General features: G+C 32.5%; 1 protein-coding gene and 1 long non-coding RNA gene across 4 annotated transcripts in view; one reads left to right on the forward strand and one right to left on the reverse strand.

Moving 5' to 3' along the window:
• SoxN (SRY-box transcription factor soxNeuro) overlaps nt 1-27,436 on the forward strand; it is a 126,971-nt gene that overhangs the window by 12,185 nt on the left and 87,350 nt on the right. The gene's annotated exons all lie outside the window — the stretch shown is intronic.
• Nucleotides 17,881-19,575, reverse strand: LOC149031614 (uncharacterized). Its single transcript, XR_016177525.1, has 2 exons — nt 19,085-19,575; nt 17,881-18,553 (listed from the first exon to the last, which is right to left on the reverse strand). It is a non-coding gene; the product is annotated as an uncharacterized LOC149031614 (long non-coding RNA).

The following is a 27,436-nucleotide window of genomic DNA, read 5'->3' on the forward strand; positions in this document are numbered from 1 at the left end:
TGTGTGCATTTTAGTCTGTAAAATCGAAACATCGCGTAACGTTTTGCATAAATCGATATTCAATCGTACATTCGAATGAATATTTATCACCATTTAAATGGCAACTTATTATCAAATAGAAAAAAAAAAAAAAAATATTATCATCTACCGACCAATCGCGACAAACGGGTAATTAATTTTTTTTTTTTTTTATTCCCTCGTATATGGGGAACCTACTACTACTACTACTACGCGTGTCATTTTTCTCAGGTTAATCTTCTCAAGTTACCTTATAGCACCACTGTTGTTAATAAAGAGGAATCATCAACGAAGCGCGGTAATCTTTGATCCGACGACGACTACGACGACGACGACGACTACGACGTGTTTTAAAAAAAGGTCTTTTCGAGATGAGCTTGTTGGGCACGCGCGAGAACAGAGAAGAAAAACGAGTATAAGGGTATACGCACACAAAATCCCCTTGCGAGTTGCAGTTTGTAAGGTATCTTCTTTTCCACCTCCTCCTACTCCTCCTACTACTACTCTTCTTTATCTTTCTCTTTTCCACTCGCACAATGTCTCTCTCTCTCTCTCGCTCTCGTGTATTAAATTTATCCCTTTTACCTTCCCTTCCTCCCACTTGCTTTCTCAGCTCTCTTGATCCGAGTAACCTCTGCCATCACCACCACCATCACCATCACCACCACCACCACCACCACCACCCCTGTGTAAGATAATATTCACGGCCAATTACCTAAAACGCACTCCTTATGGAACACGGTGAGGCACACACAAACAGGCAGACAAGCAGGGTTATTGGCAGACTGCCATCGTGCAATCGAGTATCCGGTGTGAAACGACCTTGTTATTAACGTTCAAGTAAGCTTTACCAGCCAATAAGCTCTCTTTGCTCACCCTTGCACGATGCCAAAAGGATTCTATATACCGAGAATATCCTCCCATCATATTCGTTTTATTATTTGATTTTACTTCGATAGTTTGAATCTAACGATATTCTTCTTGAGTTTATATTTCTTAAATTCTTTCCTTAAAAAAGAACACAATAAAGTTATTTGATTTTTTTTATAAATGTTCATGATTACGAGATGATGGGGGATGTAATCAAATTTTCTTTTCATTTTGTATCAGCTTGTTTTAATTGCAATTATTCTTTCGTTTTCTTTACACCTACGTGTGTGTGTTGTGTATGTAATATTTTGTATAGAATAGATTCTACATTGTGTTTGATAAAATATAAAATATTCTACATAAAAATAACAAAACAAAAAATTAAAAAAAAAACCAAGCTTCGAGACGTGAATATATCGAAACAATTGAATTGTAATACAGAGATAATTGTAATACAATTGTAAAGAACCTTGTAGAACCTAGATAACCTCTCTAAATAAAATTCTTTAAATTAGTAATAAAAAATAATTAAAAAAAAAATTATGCTATGTGCTAAGTTGGAAAAAATCACTAAGTGAAATCAAATAAATTTCATGAAAATAAGTTGAGTAGTTGTTGGAATTATTAGTGGACAAACATATTGTGACACACTGAATTTTTATATATAGAATTTGATTAATTAATTAATTAATTAATATATAGAATTAAATTATAAAATTGAATTTTATTAATTAATTCATTATTTTGGTTTCATCGATTTTCAAATCACCCTGATTCTAAAGAAATTTTCACTTCAAAAAACTTATTATTAAATTTAATTATTAATAAATTTGCTATAAAATATTTAGTTCATCATGTCTCTCAATTTTTATATTTTCCTTGCTTTGTATTTTTTTTTTTTTTTTAATTTTTTTCTTTATTATTAAAATCATATTCAATGCATAATTTTGATTATCGGATAAACAAGACATACAATTTCTCGTTGATAATCGCAAAATAAATTTTTCTTAAAGTGTACTACCGTAAAACGAGTCTCAACTAAATTTTTCAATACCTTTCTTACGATTCAAGTGTACTAAAACTTAGCGGGGGTCCTCGACTCGAAGGTACAAAACATTTCGAAGGGAATCATTTCGAACTTTCCCCTTATTCGCTTTTACTTGTTTTTTTCTCTTTCTCTCTCTCTCTCTCACAAACACACACACACATATATATATATATATACAAGGATATACAGATGCAGGTAGAGACACTCTTATATTCTCTCAGGTCAGTATCTTTCTTTTTCACCGACCCTGACGCTTCCCGTGTTTATGGCACGAGTACGACAGTTATGGCAACGAACGGCCGTCATCGAGAATCCCCATTGGACCTTCCAATTTGTTAATTGGCACGATAACGTATGTACGAGCATCATGGATGCATCCTCCTTCTTCTCCTTCTCCTCCTTTTACCACCAGCATCATCCATTCCTTTCCTTTCCTTTCCATTCCTTTCCTTTCCTTTCGTGGAATAAAGCGTCATTTTGAACAATTCTAAATGATCTTTAATCTCACATCGACAAAAATAATATTCATTTTAAATCGGGTAAAACCGATCATCATCATCATCATCATCATCATCATTATTCATTCGATTGATGACATTGACAACGGATTAAAAACAAATTATTCAAACCTCGCTCGCTAATGTCTCTATTTGTCGAATGAAATAATAAAAAAAAAAAAAGGCGAACACGCTTAAAATAATTTGAAATTTGTGTAAAGTGTCATTCGCGTCACCGTGTATAATGATTTAAAAAGTCTGTGCAATTAATTAAATGATTAAAACACGTTAACTCAATTTACCAAACTTTTCAATATCGAATTATGCAATCGTTGATCTGTGTCTATCAAAATTCATGTGTTACATTTAATCATTACTATATATATATATATATATTTATAATACGTATAAAATACAGATATATATATAAAATAGTTGAAATTTTACAGAAAATAATAAAAAAAAAAAAAAAATGTAATAAAATAAAATAATAGTAAAGCCGCGCGTTGAGAGTGTAGAAGATAAAATGAGACGGCTTGCTTGTAGCAGAGCAGAGCACAGCACAGACTGGTCGGACTAGCTTCGGGGTCAGTTTATCGCAAACAAATGGGTTACGCTTGTTCGACGCCGTATTTCACCGGAATTTATTGTTTATTATTCCGGCGGGCTTGGGATGATATAGGGCCGTGTTTGCCCGGAGTAGCGTTAATGTCGTTAATAGCACCACCGGTTTCGACTGCTAACCACCGACATCGTTCGCGGGAGCCGATACAGGGACACAAACCTCGGGACAGGTTTTTCATTCTTCTCCCCCTCCCTTTTTGTTCTCTCTCTCTCTCTCTCTCTCTCTTTTTCTCTTTTACTCGTACAATCCCTTTTCTACCTTTTCGTTCATCGTCCTTTCTTTCACAAGCTTCTTCTTCTTCTTCTTCTGCAGTCCTTTACACGATGAAAGATAATCGAAAGAAAATCTTGTAAAAAATATATATATGTTTCTTTGCTTTATTCTTGTGTGTGTATTTATGTATGTATGTATGGGTGTGTGTGTGTTTATTAGCTACTAAGATAACATCGTGTTAATTAAGTCTTATCTCTCGATGATATATTTTTCACGAATTTTGAAGACATCGGTTAAATTGACGTTAAATTTGTACGAAACTTTCCATGATGTTATTATTATCATCATCATCATCATCATCATCAATCGTATTTAACATATATACAGTAATTTATAATAAAATTTGTTTTTAAATATATATAAGAACATTTGGCAATCGTATTATATAAATAATATGATTAATTATTTAACATTTAATTCTTATCGATTGTAAGTCACGTAGGAAGTAATTTACAAATAAAAATATATTATTTAATAATTAATTAATTATTTCATATATTTGTTAATTAATTATTTCACTAAATAATTTCTCATAAATAATAAAACATTTTTATAATTTCCTAGGGTTGCCCACGCGTTGCTGTGGCTCACAATCAGTCCGATACACACGTCTTTAAGTATGACTTTAAACTAACAGAGATAATCATGACTCTTTGTTAATAAACAAATAATATTGCGATTATAAATTGAGATATAAACTATCCTATCTTTCAAGTTGAATGAAATTGCACAGAGTGTGCAAAATTTGATTAAAATCGGTTCAGTAGTTTAAGAGTCCATTGCGAACAAACAAAGTGACACGTAATTTTTATATATATATATTAAGACTATAATATTAAACAATTATCTTGAATATTTACTAAAACCGTTTATTAACTTATGCCAATGAAAATCATCAATATAAAAAAAAACCTGACGACCAATAACAGATGGTAAATTAAATGACCAAAGATTCCACATGATGATATCGATTTGCAAGAACATTTATGATGGTGTAGACACATCTATCGTTTATATTCACATGAAAGAGGATCTAACTAAAACCATTGCTTTAATTAGATGTTAAGGTAATCTTTAGTTAGTTTGAATTATGGGAAATATAGTGGTAGTCTGTTATTCGTTGATGCACCATCATCATCATCATCATCATACATACTCATCGTCATAGTCTTATTCGTGTCCTTGTTGCTGTGACCATACTCGAACGACTACGCATATAATCGTTTCCTCTTCTTCCTCTTCTTCTTCTTCTTCTTCTTCTACTACTCTTTTTATTTTTATTTTTTTTTTTTATAAGATCGTCTCTTTTCATGGTTCGTGTGTCACCCCGCATGGAACCTATATCACGCCAATCGCTTAACTCGCCGCTGAGTTTGACGCTAATGCGTTCTTAATGCGAGACCACAACCAGTTGTAGGTAAACAGTAGTAGTAGAAGAAGAAGAAGAAGAAGAAGAAAAGAAGAAGAGGAGGGTCGGTCCTTCGATTGAAAGAGGAAACCCTTTTTCCTTCGATAAAACTTCCACCGAGTTTGACCTTTTACTTTTAACTATCATTTCATTTTTTTTTATCTATTATTTGTCTTCCTCTATTTTTATTTCTCTTACGTTATCTTACTATACGCATATTTATATCTATTACATACATACATACTACTACTACTACTACTACTATTACTTGAGAATAATTCTTAATTTGAAAAGCTTACCTATGACTATGGATTAATGATCGATGATCTACGTCAGCTATCAATCTACAATTTAATCGTCAAGCCTTTTGCGTTAATTATATACAGTCGAAGTAGTAGTAACCATTGTGGGAAACTTTCATGATGGAATAACACGAACTGTGTGTTATGTGTGTGTCTCTCTTATCTGTGTGCGTATACGTAGAAAATTTCTTCCTAAGTAGAAATTAATTTTTATCTATCTATATATATATATATATATATTATTGCACAATATAATAATAAACATTATTAAGATAATATAAATGTTCTATTTTGCATTAGTTTAACAAATAGAAAAACAAATTTTCAAACGATAAAGAATCATCGTGTGCCTGATTTCTCACGAATTTCTTCGTTATCTTTACCTTGTTCTGTCACCCTATACATTTCCCCCATACCCTATCATTGTATATACGTCTGTGTATATATGTGTGTGGGTGTGTCTCTTTCTTGCTTGCCAGAAGCATTATTGAGTAAATAAAGCACTTAACAATTATTTTCCGGGCGGTGATTTTTCAGCGAGCCCAACAACTGATAAAGTCCTTCACTTTCCTCTCTCTCTCTCTTTCTCACACTCTTTCTCTTCTATGGCACGCAGCCGATAAGACGGCTACGGGGTGGTTGTTATTCGTATGCGGCTGTATTAAGTTGAATTATCGTCACCCCGCGGCGTTTGTTGCAACGAAAACTATGGGGACTTACGAAATGAGTAAAAGAGAAAGAGAACGAAAGGTAGAAAATTTCTCTCTCTCTCTCTCTCTCTCACTCTCTCTCTTTCGTACTCTCTGTATCTTCCTAATGCTCGATTCGCATGTGAAACGACGACGCAACGGCAAACTAAAACGCGATTTCGTTGGGCTGCCACTAATTTAACGCGATCGTAATCGAGAACTATTCGTCTTAATTTCGGTTGGTGTCCACGTATATAACCCCCATAGTGTTGTGTAATGGTGATGGTGATGGTAGTGGTGGTCCCTTTTCCACTTCCGAGTTTCTTACCAACTCAAGTAGAGAGAGAGAGAGAGAGAGAGAGGAAATCCTTATCGGTTCTGTAGTATACTTACTTTCCTCGTGTCCTTCCCATCGAATGCGCCAGCACGCGCAAATTTACCAGAGGGAGAAGAGGGGGGCTGGGGGGGAAATGGTGATCGTCGATAACGATTAGAAACAAAATTCGGTCCTTGAAAGTGTCGTCTCTCTTTCTATCTCTCTCTTGCAAACTATGTCTTAATCCTCCCCCACTGTTCCCACCTTTTTGTCGACTTCCGATTAATCTGATAAGAATTATATAAGATCGTACGGTTAGACAATGACCTCGACGAACCCTTTTTCATTACGAACGAGTTACTACCACAAAGTGTATTATGTGTGTGCACGTATGTGTGATTTCGAATTTTAACTCTTTGGGACACAGTGGGAGGATTAAAAGTGGTTCCACCACCTTTTTGATACACCGTAATGCACGATGGGACATTTTTTAGTCCCATCTCGAATTATTATTGCAATAGTTACAACACGTGCTCTCATTAGTTTATATTTCGTCTTATTTACGCAAAACAATTGGTTATTAATTAACCCTTAAAGTGCACACTTGGTAAAAGTTAGTTAAAAGTCTCTTGTTCGTTGATTCTTTTTTTTTATTATTTATTATTATTATTATTATTAGTATAAGTGTTAAATAATTTTCTTCTTTATTCTATCAATTCTAACAAATTAAACTGGATTAATCGAATATGTTTTTGATACGCTTAATGATGTAAGATAATTGAATTAGATGGGTGTGAGAAGAGAAAGATTAAATATGTCATCGTTAATATTTTCTACACTTTAGTTAATTTATTATTATGATTTAATCGAGGATAATTTCGTTAGCGTCAAAAAAAAAAAAAAGAAAAAAAAGATTTAATAAAAAGTTAGAATATCTATCATAATACATTCTAATTAAGAAATCAAACGATTTATTTAACTGACATTATAAATCTTACGTTACAAGATGTATATATATATATATGTGTGTGTGTGTGTACTTTTTATACCCTTAAGTATAAAGAAGACCAACCAATCGGGTCTCGGGGTTCTCTTTGTAAAAGGATTAAAGCTGTTAAATCGTTACGACGATCAGAGAAATTTCTTGTCGAGTTTGAGCGTTAATTTCAACGTAAAACGGGCAAGTTAAATAAAAAGATAATAAATTAGAGAGAAAAAGAGAAGATGATGCTTTACACGAAGCAAAAAAAAAGAGAGAGAAAGAGAGAGAGAGAGAGAAGTTACGTACGTTGGACACCTGACACGTGAGATGACTATGACGAGGACACGAAAAGATGGAAGTCGAACGATTTGTCACCGAAAGCTGGCGCGACCTTAATCGACGTTGAAGAGAGTTCGTTGTTATTTTTTTTTATTTTTACCTGCGACACCACCACTACTACTACTACTACTACTACTAATACTAATACTAATACAAATATCGCAATAGAATTTCGTGGTTCGTGGCAGGTAACTGGACACATTGTACACTAACGTGCTTTTTATTAAAAATATAACTAAATATATTATAAGGGTGTATAGTACGAGAAAGAGAAGGGTTTAGGGAAACCTATAGAACATACACACACATACACACATATATATATATGACGGCAGAAACTTTAGAGAAAGGAAAGAGTTGCCGCGAGCATGCGAGTAAGGTCGTTATCGATGGGCGTAGGAGTTTTAAATGAGAAGAATCGTTCACATATATACATACACACTTATCTACACAAATATACACACACATATATATATATTTATTCGCATACGAATATACATAGAGGAGAGACACGTTTGTTTTCGTAAGTGTGTCGCGCATACGTAGCGCATGAACCAAATGGCGAGTGTCATCGTATTTAATTAAAATGTCACAGACGTGATAAATGTCGCGCTCCGTAAAAGAAGTCGTCGTAGTCGTAGTCGTAGTCGTAGTCGTCGTTGTATCGTCATCGTTGTCATAGTAGTAAATAGTAATAGTAGTCGTAGATCTAATAGTAGTAGTAGTAGTAATAGTAGTATTTGTGTGTGTATGTGCGCTATCGTTCCTCGTTGGATTTGTTGCGACTAACCAGGAAAAAGAGAAAGAAAATGAAAGAGACAGAGAAAATAATAAATGAAATTCGCTATCGTGACGTTCTATACAGAATTCAGAAAGGAACGAAACACACACACACACACACACAGAGATAGAAACAGAAACGTAGAAAGAGAAAGAGAGAATAGAAAGAGACAGGAGAAAGGAATTAACAACTCGGGCACGCATTAATCTCCCAGGCTTTTCGGACTCGTGATTACGTAAGGAGCGTAATTTTTCAATATTACAGGACCTTAATCCTTCACAGACCCAGTGAAAGAACGAAAATTGCGATCGGCTTGTACCAACCAACCAACATCGTCGTCGTCGTCGTAGTCGTGGTCGTAAAATGGGCGGGTGGGTTTGTACTTACTCTTCGTTCATTCTAAAATACAAAAATCGTTGTCTTTACTTTTGTTTGCACACAGAACACAACAGCAAAAGCAACGACAATCGTCGACCACCATCATCATCCCCATATTCTTTAGATTTCGACTATTCTGCTCTTAGATTTACCTAACTCAACGAACCGAATAACGGATAGATAGATAGATAGATAGGATACCCAAGGATCGATTCACGACGAAGATGAATGACAACTGATGATGAAAACGGAAGTATCGTAGAGTTGTTTCCCCAAGTGTCGGAAAGCAATCCGCTTTCTACCACCCACCCACCCATCGTCTTTTTGAATTTACAACTGTTCGGATTAAATAGCATCTATCGTGAGATTCGATGATTCGACACGTTTTCACAAAGCTATGTTTATATCTTCTTCTCTCTCTCTCTCTCTCTCTCTTACTTTATCACACTCTTTCATTGTTAACGATACTAAACGACTGTAAGGATCCTCTTCCTGTTCATCCTCTTCTTGATTTTATTCCTAACTTCCGATCGAATTGAAATTTCAAGGAATGTGTTTTTAAAGTGTGAGAGTGAGAGAGAGAGAGAGAGAGAATAAATTCCTCAAACAGTATTCCGCGTTCTTCTTAAAATGGATTCTAGCAATCTCGTTTGTCCTTCGTGTCCGCGCCTCTAGCAATAAAAAACTTCGAAGAAGAAGACGACGGCGTTTATGCGAAGACTTATTTCCTAACGACCGACGCCTCTTCTTCTTCTTCTAACGATCGTTATGCAATTTCATGTTTTTCTCTCTCTCTCTCATCTCTCTCTCTCTCTCTTTTTATTTATTTCTAACGTCATCACCGTAGAATCTTGAAACTGTCAACTCGAAACTGTTTTTTTTTTTCGATATTCTTCTCAAATTCACAACGGTGTGATTAAAAAAATCGAATTTTTTATTATTATTATTATTATTTCTTTTATTTCAATTTTATAATTTCTTTTATTTATTTATTTATTTATTTGAAATAAAAAATAAAAAGAAGAATTATTTTCATCGTAACATGTCTACAAATATAATTTTCTGTTTGAAATCATGTGTTACGACTAACGAGAAGTGAGTGACTATTATTATTATTATTATTATTATTATTATTATTATTATTTGAAATATTATTCGGTAGGTATTTACGTATATATACACACACAATCGTTGAAATAATTAATTGGTCGACGGATGTCGGCAGAGTAATTGGCCGTCACGCGCACCGCACCACCGTTAATTACAAGATCGTCCGAATCGTATGTTTTGTTCATGCCAGTGGGATTTTCTATTTAAACATTGGTATTCGTACGAAGAAAGTCCGAGTTATCGGATCCGTTCGCGCATATCTACGTTAATAAACGTACGTACCTATTACCATCGAGGATTATTTTCATATCAATCTATGTGTATATTATTGGATAGAACGATAATAGTATAACACGTAAAGATCGATAACCCATATCATCATTACCCATATATATATATATATATATATATATATATATATATATATATATATATATATATATATATTCTAACTACAACCTATGTCAATTGGTATTTAAACTATATTAATTGTATACATACAAAATTCAATTGATATGAATGATATGAATCAAAACGTGCCTAAACAAAAGTACATTCAAATTTAACTGAACGTTAACTTTTACGTACAAGGTGTAATATTTAAAATTCATTCATTTCTAATATAACATTTATACAAATTGTAATTAATAATCGTACAGATTTTTAAAAATGTTTTTATTTAAACTCTTAGAATGCACACAATTAACGCATTATACGTGTTTCTTAATATTAATGTAAAATTAATATAATAATAAATTATAAATTAATTATAAATAATAATAATATAATATATTATATTATAATTAATTATTAATTAATTATTCCATTGATACAAAATATTTTAGTTAAAAGTATTCACCACTAAAAGGGTTAAATAATTCACTCTTTTATATATACGTACAGTCACATGTATATGTGTGTATGTTTTTAGTGTTCGATAAACGTCTTAGAAACCCTATGTACATATACAAATATCGATACACACACTCGAGTTCTTACACACATACTCTTTCAGATATATTCGATTTGATACGACGAGTTTTTGATGGATATTTTTATTCGACACCTCTTTCTCACCTCACCTCATCTCACCTCACCTCATCTTCGTCAAGTTATTACTACTCGTAAAAGGAAGAGAAGGAAAGGGTCGAGTCATAGTGTGGAAAATAAAGATGGATAGAAAGGAAAGGCTAAGAGAGACACGGATACCATTTAGGAATTCAATGGTTACGTGGAACATGTAAAGTTGTTGATAGAGTAGAACTTTCCTATACTTATACACATAAACACGTACATATACAGAAAGAGAGAGAGAGAGAGAGACATAGTCAGCACGCGTGTAATATTTCAACTGTATATATTTATACATACACATATGTAGTATCAGAAGGACCAACACACGTAGACCAATGCCTGATGAATGACTTTGCAATTATATTCCTCATTCTCTCTCTTCTCCCACTTCTCATCATCTTGTGAGAATGTGTACAGGTAGCTATACCTATCTTGTACACACTTACATATATACCTATCATTACTAGAAAGTAGAACTTTATATACTCTAACTGCGCCCAGGTGCGAAGGCAAATAACCGACTGGCTAATTTCTGTCGCGAGCCGTCGTTGTTTGCTAATTATCCTTGCATTGTCATTCAACGCATGTGCCATCATCATCATCATCATCATCATCACTTTTTGTATGTGTGTCATTTTTTTTTCTTTTTTTTGTTATTCTTTATTTTTTTTTCTTTTTTCTTTGACAAGAATTCACGTAACAAGTTCGTTTTACTCGTCTTCTTGACACGTTCCCCTTCCCCTCTTCCCCTATCCTATTACGAGACATTGGTGAATTATTTTTTTTGTTTTTTTTCAAAAAAATCTTTCGACACGAACGTTGATTTTTTCTTTTTTTGGATTATTAGATTCTATTTGTAGATTGTTTTAATCATTTTTTTTTTTTTTTTTATTATTGACACGCCTTTTAATTACATTCGAATTGGTGCGTGTCAAAGGATGATTCATACGTTCGATACCATTGTAAAGAATATTATTCTTCCTCCTCCTCCTCCTTCTCCTCACCTTCAAACCTCCTACCAATCTTTTCTTTTCATTCTTTTTATATACTTATTTACAATTGAACGCCAAAAAAAAATAAGATATATATTGATTCAAGTCACTTAGATGATAAAACTCTTGGCCAGTTGTCGAATCGAAAATCGAAAAAGATTCTTATCTTAATTATTTATCGTTGCACGTTTTGATTAATTAACATAATACCAATTGCCATTATCGCGATTCCCTGCAACCGTGTACGAAGCAACACGGAATGACAAATTGCGGTTTCTTTCAGTCACGTGCCCATATAAAGTAATACAAATTCAAATTCGAAAAAAGGTAAGCTTGCAAAAGGAAACTTTTAAAAACTAGAACGGAACCACAGATGCCACGAATTTCTACATTTTTTATTATTTTTATTATTTTTATTATTATCTGTGACGTGTGCTTCGTCGTTTATGGTATTTTATTTTCAAGAAAAAATTACATAATTTATAAATAATTTAAATGTAACTTAACCACACACGTAACTACGACGACGAGATGAATGCGTGGGTTAAACCCTTTGGTTACAAAGTTGTCTGTCTCATTAATTGCAATAATTGCGATTCCAACAAAGTAGTTTTTAACAAAAATTTTCTACAATTTTTTTTTTTTTCTATCCCACCACTACTTCTTTTTTTATATATATATATATGTAGTAGTTGTAATAAGTAGTAACAACCGCTTTTAATATAAAATTATTCGAAATTACCCGACTAGAAAGCAATTAACGTCATATGACAAATTGCATCGAGTGTTAACCTACATACAATTTGTTTCATTTCTTTTTCCTTCTTTTTTTTTCTTTTTTCCTTTTTTTTTTTTCTACCATCGTTCTAATTAAAGTGAAAAAAAAAGAAGAAAAAAAAGAAAAAAACAATGTAAAAAAGTTAGTAATGGTAATGGTAATGGTAATGTCATTTAGGAATGAGAAAAGTAACGTTTGAAATTTTTATATAAATAAACAAAACAAAAAGAAAAAATAAATAAATTATGTAGGTAGCACTTAAATTTAGAAATTGAAACGAGTACGCTACGTCATTTTTCATATCGTCGTTAAAACACATTAGAAATATATTATGCACATTAACATTTTTACAGATGACATTTTGTTGTCAGATTAAAACAATTTTTACGATTAATCAACAAATTAATATCTAATGATAAATTTATGAGAAAATAACGAAAAGTTATTAAAGAAATATTCATTTTGTTTTGTTTTTTTTTTCTCTTACTGACATTGAGTATATCGAGCTACATTTCTCTCTCTTTCTCTTTTTTCTTTTTATATATATATATATATATACACAATGATATTCACGGACGATTAGATACGTCGTTAACGACAAATGGTCCCCCATATATACACACAAAACACAAGACGTGCCGCAATTCGTTGAAAAATTAAGTCATCACGTACGCGTTCGCGTGAATACAAACGCACACCTTTCTTCTTCTTCTTCTTCTTCTTCTTCTTTTACTTCTTAATACTTTTTCGCAAATATCGGCATCTATATATAGAGAAAAGAAACGTCTGTGCCGTTGTTATTAATCGTTCGATTAAAAAAAAAAAAAACGACGTTTACCGTTCTGTAAAAGTTGGAATTTTACCATTAGTCAAAATAAACGTAAACCCTCGAATAATGATTCAGAATTGTTCATTCCCCCCTCAGCCACCCACCCCTCCCCCTTTTGATTATACAATAATTACAATATCGATAACATTTCACTTGGCATTGATAAATATTGTATATATTACGTATTTATAATAAATAAATGCTATTTATACTATATATCGCTATATATATTTATATAGCTATATATATATATATATATAATATATGCTATATATTATTAATAATAAATGCTCTCTCTATTTATGCTATATATTATTATTAATAAATGCTATTTATGCTATACATTGCTATATATATTTATATAGTTAATATTTGCTATATATTATTAATAAATAAATGCTATTTATATTGATAAATATTATATTATATATATATTACGTATTTATAATAAATAAGTGCTATTTATGCTATATATTGCTATATATATTTATATAGTTAATATAAGCTATGTATTATTAATAAATAAATGCTATTTATTAATAATATATTACTACATATATTTATATAGCTAATATATTATGCTATATACTATTAATAAATAAATGCTATTTATATTGATAAATATTATATTATATATATATTACATATTTAAAATAAATAAATACTATTTATGCTACATATTGCTATCTATATATTTATATAGCTATATAATATATGCTGTATATTATTATTAATAATAAATGCTATATATATATATATAAAAAAAATGCAATACAGGTAAAAATGAAGAATAAAAAATGTGAGAAGTGAACAGTGCAACTGCGTTAGAAGAAAATGAAATAAAAAAAATAAAAAAATAAAAAGAAGTAAAGAGTGTTGACTATCGTTGTAGAGGGTTCTTCTACTTCTCTCTCTCTCTCTCTCTCTCTCTCTGTTTCTCTCCTGAAATTCGATAAAGCCGAATGGTCGTGTCGCAAAACGAGGGCTCACCTAATTACTCGATTAATGCGTCACTGCTTGTCGCGGATGCACATATTGCACGCTCTCTCGTTACTAATTACTAATTACTCGTCAGAAAACGTTCGTTCGTTCGTTCGCTCGTTCGTTCGAGTGCACGCGTGCGCGACCCAACGAGTAGGTGTACGCATTATCTCTCTCTCTCTCTCTCTTACTCTCTCTCTTACTCTCTTTATCATATTTTTTCTCTCCCATGTACTTGCTTGATGTAAATAGCTGAGAGAATGAGAGAATGAGAGAGAGAGAGGTCTGGTGAAATAAAAAGGCTCGACACCCAGGTCGAAACAGCGTACTCTCTCAGCCTCAAATGCATTTCGATTCTCTCTCTTTCTCTTTCTCTTTCTCTTTCTTTCTAATAGAAAGAGAGAAGAAAGGAAATGAGAGAGAGAGAAAGAGAGAGAAAGAGAGTGGGTTGGAAAAAGGTTGTGTAGTTGCACAAAGGTACTAGAACGGTGACAGTAAAGAAGAAGCAGCGTAGGTGACTCTACACGCTTGGTTACTAATTTTTTTTTCTTTTTTTTTATTTATTTTCTTTTCCCCTTCTTTTTTTCTGATTATTTTATGGTAATGAAGTTAATTAAAAAAAAAAAAAAAAAAAAAAAAATAGCAAGTAGAAAGATTCAAGTGTTTTTAACGCGTGCGTAAATGAAAAAAAAAAAGAAATAAAGGGAGAGAGAGAGAGAGAGAGAGAGGGAAAACGTGTATGTTCTCTCAGGTACGAATCATGTGTAACCCACGTGTGCACTTTTGAGTTTTATATATGTGTAAATGTGTTACCTTTCTTTGTCCATTTCGACAGAATTCTTCTCTCTTGAAAATTAATTTGTTCCGCTTGATTTATTTCTTACTTTCTTTGGAATAGGCATATGTTAATAGTAAATTCTGTAAAAAAAAATAAAACAAATTAAAAGAAATTAAAAATGAGTAGGTAATCTTGTCAAATTGAATGTAATAGTAATAGTAGAAGTTTGTATCTTAGAATTTTATTAAAAAAAAGAAAAAATAAATTCTACTAATAATAAATTATATGATTCGAAATTAAAATATAATAAATTATAAAATTATAAATTTGACTAATAATAAATTACAAGATTTGACATTAAAATATAATAAATTTTAAAATTATAAATTTGACTAATAATAAATTACAAGATTTGACATTAAAATATAATAAATCTTAAAATTATAAATTTGACTAATAATAAATTATATACATATATATATAATACATTTTTTATATTATAATAATTAATTTTTATAAATTTATAATATAAAAAAAAATATATATATATATAGCAGTAGTAGACATAGAAATCTTTGCTTTTTCTCTCTTTTCTTTTTTTTTTTTACAAATAAAATGAAAGATATACACCTAGTTAGATACACTCCACACACACACACATACATACACACACCACACAACACATTAAAATAGAACAAAGTAAAGTTGAGTTGAAATAGAAGGGATCGAGAGGATGAGATAGCGAGGAAAAGAAAGATAGAAGAAAAGGGAGGTAAAACGGAGAGACAGAACTTAAGGGATGAAGGGGGACGAAGAAAATGAACAAAACGGAAGGAAGGAAGGAAGGAAGGAAGAAAGGGAAGAATCGAGTCGTAGGGAAACAAAGCGCGAAAGGTAAAAAGGGTTGTAAATAGGAAAAAGGAAAGAACAGGGCTAGGGGGTGAGGTGGGGTGAGGTATAATACCTGGTAGTAGAAAAGATGAAGGAGAAGGAGGAAGAGGAGGAGGAGAAGGAGGAGGAGGAGGAGGAGGAAGGGAAGGAAAGGTGTAAGGGGGTAGGTGCGAATCACGCTTCCGCGGATCCTCTCTTTCTTTCTCTCATTCTCACTCACTTACACTCACTCATACCACGAGGGTGCGCTTAATTGCGAGTTTAAGTAATTAGTAAACGAAAAAAGGGGGACGAGTGAGTACACACGCGTGTGCGTGCACCCCACCACCCCCCACACACACAAACACACGTTGAGAAGAGGAGGACGAACTCCGTTTCTTCTGGACGAAACGAACGAGTTGTCAGATGAGGGCAACTTGTTTTTTTTTTTTAAATTGCTTGAAAGAATTTTGCAAACTGAGAAACAATATATATATATTAGAATTTCTAAAATAACAAATTGAAAATAAAATATATCTAATATATTTTTATTTGAAATTCTTAAAATAAAAATTAAAAAATAAAAAATGTATGATATTTTTCTATACAATTTTTAAAATAAAAACTATATATATATATATATAATATTTTTATTATATACAATTGTTAAATCTTAACTCTCCCTTTTTCTTCATCTTCTTCTTTTTCTTTTCTAATCTTCCTTTGTATGTATAAACGTGAAACGTGTGATACGTCGACACCGTTCCAATGCGCGTGTCTTTCTCTCGCGCTTAATTAACGTGCATTCGCACGCACTCTGTTAAACGTTAACGTGCTGCTCACCCTTCCTTCTTCTCCCTTTTCTTTTTTTTTTTTTTTTTGTTTTCTTACTGAAGATAACGCTGACGGCGGGGGCATTACGATGGCGATGATCTCTCAAAATAGTAGTGGTAGTAATAGTAATAGTACTCAACTAAAAGGAGTGTGTAATATATATGGTGTTCTCTCTTTCACACTGGTGAGAGATCGTAGTTTCTGATATGACCAAGAATCGTAAATGCAACGACACGCTTCGATATACGGCAAAGAATACGATAATGGTCCGTTTCTTTTCTCCTACCTTCTTTTTCTCTTTCTAATATTATTAATTTTTTTTTTTTTTTTTAAAGACGAAAATATTCATCGATAATAATTTGCCTCCTCTTGTTATTGATTTAAAAAAAAAAAAAAAAGGAAAAATAATAAAATAAAATAAGAAGAAGAAGAAAAATTATCAGAGATTAAGTAAGAAAACGTTGATTAAATCATTTTGGTTTGATTTAAATATTATAAATCTTGTTGAAACATCTGTTAATTATTAACACGTTAATAACGCTCATTTTTTAATTAATGATCGATGCGACAAGGACAACTTTCATATTTCTTATTTTACTTATCAATTGCATATATGCACTAACTAGTATTAATAAATATTAATTTTTAACATTTATATTAATATAATACTAATATTACTAAACAATAGAGAATAATAATAAATAAAATTAAATTAATATAAATTTATATTATATAATATAATATATTTATATTTATATAATATATTTAAATATAAATTATAATATATTATTATTAATATTAATATTCAATATAAATTATTATAAATATAATTTATATATAAATTATACTTTACTGTACATTATACCATTATATAATTATATTACTATATATTATACTTTACTATAAATAAAACTTATTATATATATATATTAATATTAATAATATTTATTTATATATTTTAATTATTAATTTATAATAAATACGATTTAACAAATATATATATATATAGGGTGCCCCGGCCACGCGTTGCTGTGGCTTTTTTTGAGGTGAAAACTTTTTCAAAATCAGATCGATTTAAAAATCGTTAAATGAAAGAACGTAAAACTGATAAAAAAAAGATAATTTATTAATTAATAAAATTCATTATATAATTTTTTATTCTATATATTAATTACTAAATAAAAGTCTATATATAAAAATCAGTGTCACAATTTATTTGTCTATTAATAATTCTGAAACTGCTTATCTTATCTTATTGAAATTTGTTTTATTACATTCGTTTTTTTCCAACTTAGCACCTAGCATAATTTCAAAACACCAAACATCCATTTCTTTAATTCATTGTATTTAATAACATCAATTAATCTATTATATATTTACATATCGCAATAATATGATAATCACTAATCATAATAACACTAAAAGAAACATTATAAATCTGTAAGTTTTATGGATTGTACGATGTTTTTCCGTTCGTATTTTAGCACGAAAGTCATAGCTTCCTTTTTATATTCTTGCATGTAACGTGGACTGCCTATGTACGATTATGGTAGAATGACTGAATTACCAATTTCTGCGGTTTCGGCGTTGTTTACAATAGTCCCACGCAAGTGATTGTATTCTTCCGCACGCAGTTTCTGTTGATTAAATCGTAAGTATCATAGTCATTCGCTCCCTATCTTCACGTACATGTCTACTATGAATTGTTGGCAAAGTTCACGAAATCGTAGAATGATTTTGTCCTGACCGCGTCTAATCATCAACCGATACGCATAGTAATCCTTCGAGCAAAACATACATAAATAGAATTAATGAAATTATTTAATGATGAAAAATGTTAAAAGTATAATTAGGGCCAGGATTTTTGCCGCAGTTTTGAAATGATTAGTTTTAATTTATGAAATTATAACAAAAATATAAGTTTTATGGAAAAATTTTTCAAACAAAAGTAAAAAATTAAATTTTATGAAAACATTGTCTCTTATAATTTTTTCATACAACCAATATTTCCATTGACATTTCAAAATAAAGATTCATAATGATTGATTTTTTGGAAACTATGAAAATCTTAATTGTTCAATTACATTTTTTTAATAAAATTAAATTAAAATTACATTTTTATAAGATCAACAACATAAATAAAAAAAAGTATACTTACAACACAAAATCCGTTGTTATTGGAAGCTCGTGTCACGTAATCACTTGATTAACTAATCGTGCAAAATACACTCAAAATTGATAATTTAATAAAATTAAATTAAAATTACATTTTTTATAAGATCAACAACATAAATAAAAAAAAGTATACTTACAACACAAAATCCGTTGTTATTGGAAGCTCGTGTCACGTGTTGAGTACTTTTGAGGTTATAAAATCACTTGATTAACTAATCGTGCAAAATACACTCAAAATTGATAATTTAATTATTATTGATAAAATAGGAATGATTAAAAGTTAATATAAGAGTTACACTGAGATAGCAAAATAATAATTGTCAACGTTACTACTACACTTGATGCATAAACAATAATGATGGCCGACAACTGTGTAGGGAGTAAAAAATAAAGGAAACCGGCTTCGTTCTCATCCCTACTCCGTGCTGTTTACTGGGTCAGAAGTGACACCTATAAACATCTGGCGGGGATAATAATAACTAAATAAATGACGATTGATCAGTTATCGACCGGAGAGGAAAAATGATTAAATTACTAAAATAGCTATTAAAAAATAAGGGTTGATCGTAGAAGGGTGAAAATTAAGGATTGTATGTATTTTTGTATGCTGTATCATAAAAAAATAGAAATTACAAATTTTGTCTGAAAAATGAAAAAAAAAGTTTAGGGGTGGACTACCCCTAACATTTAGGGGGATGAAAAATAGATGTTGGCCGATTCTCATAGATACCGGATAAGCACAAAAAATTTCATCAAAATCGGTCAAGCCGTTTCGGAGGAGTATGGGAACGAAAACTGTGACACGAGATTTTTATATATATATAGATATATAATAATCATTTTTTTAAGATAGCAACGAGAATGGGGTTTTTCTTCCACTACAATCACAAAAATGATTCAAATAAATTACAAAAAAACATGAGAAATAAAACAAATACAATTAAAAATAATGCAATATAATATTATAAAATATATACTCTTTTGTTAATGTATTAATTGAACACCATTTTCTTTCATCATCGACCTAACAAATCAGCAAACGACGCGTGGTGCATCGAAATCAACGATGCAAGAAACGTGTGACGGTTTTTGGCGCAGGCGCGTTCAAGATCAACGATTAAGGACCACCGTGTATATAAACTCGAATGCTCGCTCACGCATGCGCTTCCAACTACTTGGTCCAATCCGGATTCGCGAGAAAAAGAGAGGAGAGAGAGTAGAAGAGTAGAAGAGAGAAAGGGCCAGAGGGATGAAAGAAAAATGGCTTTCGTTCATCGAATAGTCGTCGTCGTCGTCGTCGTCATCCTCGTCGTCGTCGTTTATCGAATTTTATTCTTTTTCATATTTTCTTTTTTTTTTTTTTTGAACATTTGAAACTACCGTTTTGTAATTTAACCCTTTTTTCAAATTCTCATTTATAACCAACCCTTTAAAAGAACCTTTTATTGTTAAACACATGTCTTCTTGTCAACTTTTGAAAACTTAATAAGAACGATATTCTCTCTTACTCACAGAAAAAGACAAAAGATATACACACATATACACACGCATATATATATATATATATACATATTTTTAAGACTGTTCACTGTTCGCGATAATCTTTTCCTTATTTTTTTTTTTTTTTTACCCCTTACAAATTCGTACCTCGAGGGCATAAGAAAAAAAAAGACAAAATGTCCTTTGGAACGAACGACAAAATGTCTTCTTATCGATAACTCATCGAAACTAAAAATTCTCTTTCCACGTGGTAGAGATCCTACTCGATAAAAATCCAACCTAATCGAATTTCGATCTGTCGCGTGTTCAACACACACACACACAAAAGAAATGAAACAAATGTCAACCCTTTCCTTACTTCTCGATAGGAATCACTCGCAATTACAAGTAATAATAATAATAATCATCATCATCATAATCATCATCATCACACTTGCTTTTCTTTTTATCCAATTGATACGAATGGGGGGGGGAAGACATGGGGTAGGGAGGCAGGGGTGGGGCGGCAGGGATGGGGGGAGGAAACGGAAAAGATTCCTCTTTTTCTTCCGCTTCCTCTTCCTTCTTATTCGTCTTCCTCTTCTTCCTCCTCTTCTTCCTCTTCTTCCTTGTTAGGCCAAACAGGTGTAAAGAAAAAAAGAATAATAAAAGAGAAGTCGAATCTTCAGCTATCTCATTGTCCCGTGCCGACACAAAGAATGCCGCGAGATCAAAAGACAGTCAAAGTTATCGCCAGCGGCTTTACAAACCGCAATATTAGCCTGGCACCACACACCGACTTGCTTCCGTAGCTACTGTTGCTGCTGGATGCTAACAAACCTTTTCGTATCGTAGTTCCCTTTTACCAGTAGTCTACTACTACTACACACATATATATATATATGTATGTATGTATATGTATATCTCTTTTTAACAGTTACACAAAGAGACTACCGGCCTTACGCAAAAGAATTATTCGTGTCGATTGTGAAAAAAGAAAAAAGAAGAAGAAAAATATGCCGAAATCTTTACGGTCGTTTTCTTCAAACGCGCACCGCACTGCACCGACTAAATAGAAAACCAAAGTGCGGGAAGCCCTTTGACATCAAAACTCAGAAAGAAAGAGAGAAAGAAAGAGAGAAAGAGAGAGAGAGGGACAAATGATCGGGACGCTTTAAAGAAACAAATCTTTCGCATCATTCTTTTGTTTCTTTTTCTTTATCTTTATCTTTTTCATCTTTGATTTTATTTATTTAGTTAACAATTACTTCTTTGAAACAACATCAATCATCGATAACAAGGCATGGATTGATATCGCGTATTACATTTATCAGAACAAATATTGCCGACATATAGAAAATATATTCCTTGTGAAATTCGTTTAAAGTTATTATTGTTGATAATTATTATTATTATTATTAACTGGCATTAACCCTTTTGCTACAGCAGTCCATTCCGCGGTAGTAGCGTTTGAGATTACATCTATTTATGTATATTGTTTACGTTTTGGTCAACTTCCCAACAAGGGAAGTGACAATCTGTTTCGTCATATTATATGGAAAAACATAAAAATGAGTATATATTGTGGGTATTATTTAGAAATTGACATATTATAGTCGGCACCCGTACACACAGTACCGTCTCGCGGACACCGACTATAGTCGGCACCTGTACACACAGCACCGTCTCGCGGACACCGATTATAATCGGCACCCGTAGCAAAAGGGTTAAGAATTCGAAAGTTCATTGCCGCAAATACCAAATCTCGCTATTGTTCCCCCATCCCTGAGCGCGATTTTTCCATTCGCGGTCTTCGTAGCCCACTTCTTTAAGATCCCGATACAATATTGTCCTCCCATCTACGTCTCGGATCTACCTAGTGGTCTTTTTCGATCCTAACCCCATGCGCGCCACTTAACCAGCCCATTTCAATCGGCGTCATTTTATGACGTTGATATGGATATTAAAATCTTCCGACGTTTGGTTACCTAACCTCACTTTACCGCTAAGTTTATTTTAAACAAAGTTAAACAAGGTTGACCAATTTTCTCGATATCCCCTTGTCGTATTAGAATTTCGAGCATTTTTTTGTTCTCGTTTTATCGAGATGTTAATATTATTTATAAAAAGTCTTTTATTTAAACAAACAACAATAATCAAATTTATTCGTAAATATTCGTAATAATTTATCACGGTGTAAACATAAATAAATAATCTCATAAGAAGAGATCGTTGCAAATAATCTCAATCAAAATTTTACGAATAAATGTTAAACGTTCTCCCCATTCCTTGAAACCAACTCTACCACCCACCTACTCACCCACTCCGAAAAAGAAATGATTTCGATGGTGAAAAGGTATAAACTCCGAATAGAAGGATCACAAGTATTTCCGAGTCGTAGGCGCGAATAATGTGAAGAGGCAGACACGGTCCCAAGTTTTCGACCACAAATCATCCTCGAAGGAATCTAATTTACGAGCAACCAAGCACGGCTTAGGATAGAAGTGAGGAACCTGGTGGTAAACGTATTAGTATTAGTCTCTTATGCATAATATATCCAATACTAAATTCTATCTACGTGCGTATAGAAAGAGAGAGAGAAAGAGAGAGAGAGAGAGAGAAAAGTGGACCCCATAGGTTCACCTTAAATGTGGGAAGTTGAAAAATGCGAATGCCCATTAAAAGATTCGTGTCTGGCAAGATTCGGTGTGCCCAAGCAACAGCACTGGTGACGTCCTTCGCCATGAGTGAGAAGAAGAGAAGAAGAGAAGGGTGAAGGGTGAAGGAAGGAGAAGGGGGGAGGGAGGGAGGGTTCGGTCATCCTCGATTTCTCTCTCATCGTCGATTTACTGGTTACCGGTTTCACTAAAATCCAAAGCTGAAGAGCCACGAGGCTCACCCGCGATTAGCCGGCACCTTTGTCACGGATATCCAGACTCGGATTTCACAAATGATTCACCGATTATCGTTAGACTCGCTTTTAATCAACATCTCGTTCGTTTAAAGAATTAAATAGATATATAATAGATTTATTTACGTGAATACACTGATATCACTCGTTATTATAATTACGATATGATTTGTTTGTATTCTTAGTAAACTTTCTTTTATTATTTTTCTTTTCTCATGATATCCTTTATCGATTAAATTATTCAAAATTAGAATGAAATGCATATGTGAATATTTTGTCGACAAATTTTTCAGCTTATATTACATAAGTAAATAGAAAAATAATAAGAAAGAATACCGTTGAATCGTTAAAAATCATACGTGTTGTTATAACTGTAAAAACAAAAGGAATATTCGATTCTCATCAGCTGTTTTTTTTGTTTTTTTTTTCACTGTTATTTAAATGTTATGAAGTATCATCAGATGCAATATGCATTGAAGTAACGATTGAAATTGAAAAGTACATTTTGTTTAAATATGACATAATAAACAATTACAATTTAATATTTTATTAAACGAAAAACTAAATCAAAGACATTAGTAAAAGAATATATATATATAAAAATATTCGATATACCTTGAATAATTATTAATTAATCGATAGAAGTGTGTAGTGTTGTTTAAAACTACGGAATATATGTTCGGTGTACCGTACTCTTCGAAATCCGTGGCTAAACTAACACGGTGTCCTATGTAAAGGTTCTTTTATTCAATGTTGTTTATATTGTCCTCTTTACATACACACACAGTGGTATGTATGAATACCCGAAGTAAACCAAAGTAAATTTAATATATATATATGTATGTATGTATGTATATATGAATTTGACCGATTACCTCTCTCACCGACTTATTGAAACTTTGAACAAATAGTTGATCATTTTGAATCTTATTTAATGATAGAAAAGACTAATTATTTCTTTCTTAAAGCAAGATCGTAGATCATAGATAATGATAAGAACACTATTACACTTACTCGGATAGATGAAAAACGTTTTCGTTCTGGCGCGTGAACGCGAGAACTTACTCACGCGTGACCCAACGTGACGACGACAGGTGAGGAACAAGAAGAAGAATAAGAAGAAGAAAAAGAAGAAAGATCTCTTCTCTACATTCTCAAGTATCTTATCCTAAGTTTTTGCATTCCTATTTGGTGCACGCGTGCACTCGCGTGCACTAACTATTTAGTAAGAGTAACAATCCTAACGTTGCTTGTATATCTGACACCACGTAACCATATCTTTGCGTGTCCCTCCACGTATCCGATTCGTCGTACATGTTATCTTTTAACACGCGCCGTTGCTTGGGCCCAACATTACCTCTCTCTCTCTCTCTCTCTCTCTCTCTCTCTCTCTTTTTCTTTCTCTTTTTAACTAACGATGGATGGGATGATCTTTTATGTTACCAATGCGGGTAGCAATTTCTTCTTATTCTGACGAGTTTCTTTTCTATTTACGAAACAAGATCAATACGCGTTAACAAAAGTTAAACGGGTATTTTTTCTTTTTTTATTTTAATTATTTTATTATATACTTTTGTTCATTTTATATTTAATACGATTTTTTATGCTCTAATTAATAGTGTAAACAACTTCATTATATCTATCTATCTATTTATCTATCTTTCGTTTGATTAGTCAAAACAATTTTATATATTATACACTTTTAGAAAATTTATTTTATATATATATATATATATATAGTAATTATATTATTTATATTATAAATATATAAATTATATATATATAATATAAAATATAACAAGTAATTTATATATACATATATACATACATACATATATACGTATGATATAATTAACAGAATTCTAACGTTGATATTTTTTCCTATTACATGAAATATTAATATTTATAAGAAAAATGTTGAAATTGTTTTGATGTACACATTGTGTGTCCTTGTTTTCAAAGACGTGATCTTATATCATCGCGTGCAGAAGTTCGCGATCAGTCAGTAACAGCAACACGTCGCGCCAGTTTCACGGACCGTCTACGTCCGTCCGTCCATCCATCCATCCGATCGGGGCCGGTGTTTTTTTTTTTTTCTTTTCTTTTTTCTTTTTTTTTACCTTCGCCGAACGATTTTCACCATTTCGTAGGACGCGAAACACGTGTAATATTATATCGATTGGTCGATCTCGATGACGAGAGATAGCAGCGACTGACTGGCTGCTATGTCGTGTCTGTCGATACCCAAGGAGATAAATACCGACGTCGAAGGAGAATCATTGGTGCAGAACGAAATTAATCGTACGTGTGCTTTATTAGAATTTAATAAACGTCTATTTTTTTTTCTTTTTTATTATTATTCTTTCAATCCAAAATGAATAATTACGCGATTATGTTTTTATTTTTACTTTTTTTTTTATTTTCATTTAAGTACCTGCATAATGAATATCTTATCTAATGTATACGTTAAAATAATAAATAGGAACATTGATATACACGAGGATAAAACAAACGTATAAAGGTTCAAGTAGTATTTTTGTTTTCTGTTCAAAAAAAAAAAAAAAACAGAAAAAGAGAAAGAGAGAAATTCATCGTAGACTTTGCTTTAGATCTCATGAAATATTCCGTCCGTAATTCTCGTTCCTCTTCCTGACCAGCAGCAACCTTTCTCTCTCTTTCTCTCTCTCTCTTTCTACGGTGGGCCGATATTATTTTTGAAAATCTCGCGCAAACGACAGCATTCCTGGGTGGGGCAGTCCTGGCATTAAATCATCCTGGCACAGCAGCAGCAGCACCACCACCACCACCACCACCATCAGCAGCAGCAGCAGCAGCAGCAAGCATTGCTCGTTGCTGCCGTGTAGCTGCTGCTGGTGCTGCTGCTGTTGCTCTGGCTAAAAGAGAAAAAAAAAGAGAAAGAGAAAGAGAAAGAGACGAAGAACGGTGTCTCGCCTCTCTCCGCTAGTCGCCACCATTGCCATAACCAACCTCACACCGTAACTTCCCCATGACACACGGTTTATTGCGAGTGTACTCCACCGTCGCTAATAAATTCCTTTTTGGGCAGCGACCTATTTGAACGAGGTATCTCTTTCTTTCTCTCTTATTGTCGTACAGCCTCGACTTTTTTAATTTACGATAGGCGCGACTACTCACTGCATCACGTTCGTTTAACTCACTTCGATACGAAGCGACGACGAGAGACCGACGACGACGCTTCATCGATTTGACGTTGAAAAATAAATTTACATTGACTTCTTGTTTGATCCTAAAGGAATTTGTTTTCTTTTACTTACAAAAAATTAATAATTTATATTAAATAGAATTTCAATGCACGATATCTTGTTATCAGAAAAATTCCAATTGTTTGAATAATAATAATAATAATAATATAGTATTTTTTTTTTTGAGTTATTACTGTATTAACTAAGTAAGTACTTATACACGTGGAATCAAAAATTCGTGAAACACGAAGGTAAACGTAAAGAACGAGCTAAATACACTCTTTGCAATTTTGTTGGAAAGAACTTCGAGTGGCAAACGAACGTACGAACGAACGAACGTACGAATCAACGAACGAACAAGTTCGATCTCTCTACAGGGGTCGGCTGACTCTCTTCTCGTTTCTCGTTCATGGACAAGCTGACAAACCGTTGGTTCGGTCCACCAACGAGAGCAAACACTTGGACTTCTCCGGTAGCCTCTCACTCAGGGCCCTCTTGGAATCATGCTTCCTCGGCACTGATCGAACACTCGCGAGTTTCAGGAGGGAAGGACAAACACTTCTACTCTCTTCTCGGATGAAGCCGATGTCTTACGCACTTTTAACTGTGAGGGAGAAGTACGGGATGGTTGGTACACATTGGGAACACGTTTGCTATTAACGAAACGGCTTTCTTCATTCTAACGTTCACAGAAAGTCCCATGGTTATATGCGAGAAACACGTGGCATAGTCCACGTCCACTCCTCTCTCTCATCTGGCATACCCCTAATTAAGCGCGATACGTGCTTCGAGTGCTCTTCGCTACGTTTCCTACTCCTGTCCATAGATTTTATGTATATGTAAGAGCTCCTATATATACCTAACACACACATACA

Source organism: Polistes dominula, unplaced genomic scaffold (assembly GCF_049000335.1).
Source record: "Polistes dominula isolate Pdom_NZ unplaced genomic scaffold, Pdom_raw_medaka contig_82, whole genome shotgun sequence".
NCBI classification, from domain to species: Eukaryota; Metazoa; Arthropoda; class Insecta; order Hymenoptera; family Vespidae; genus Polistes; species Polistes dominula.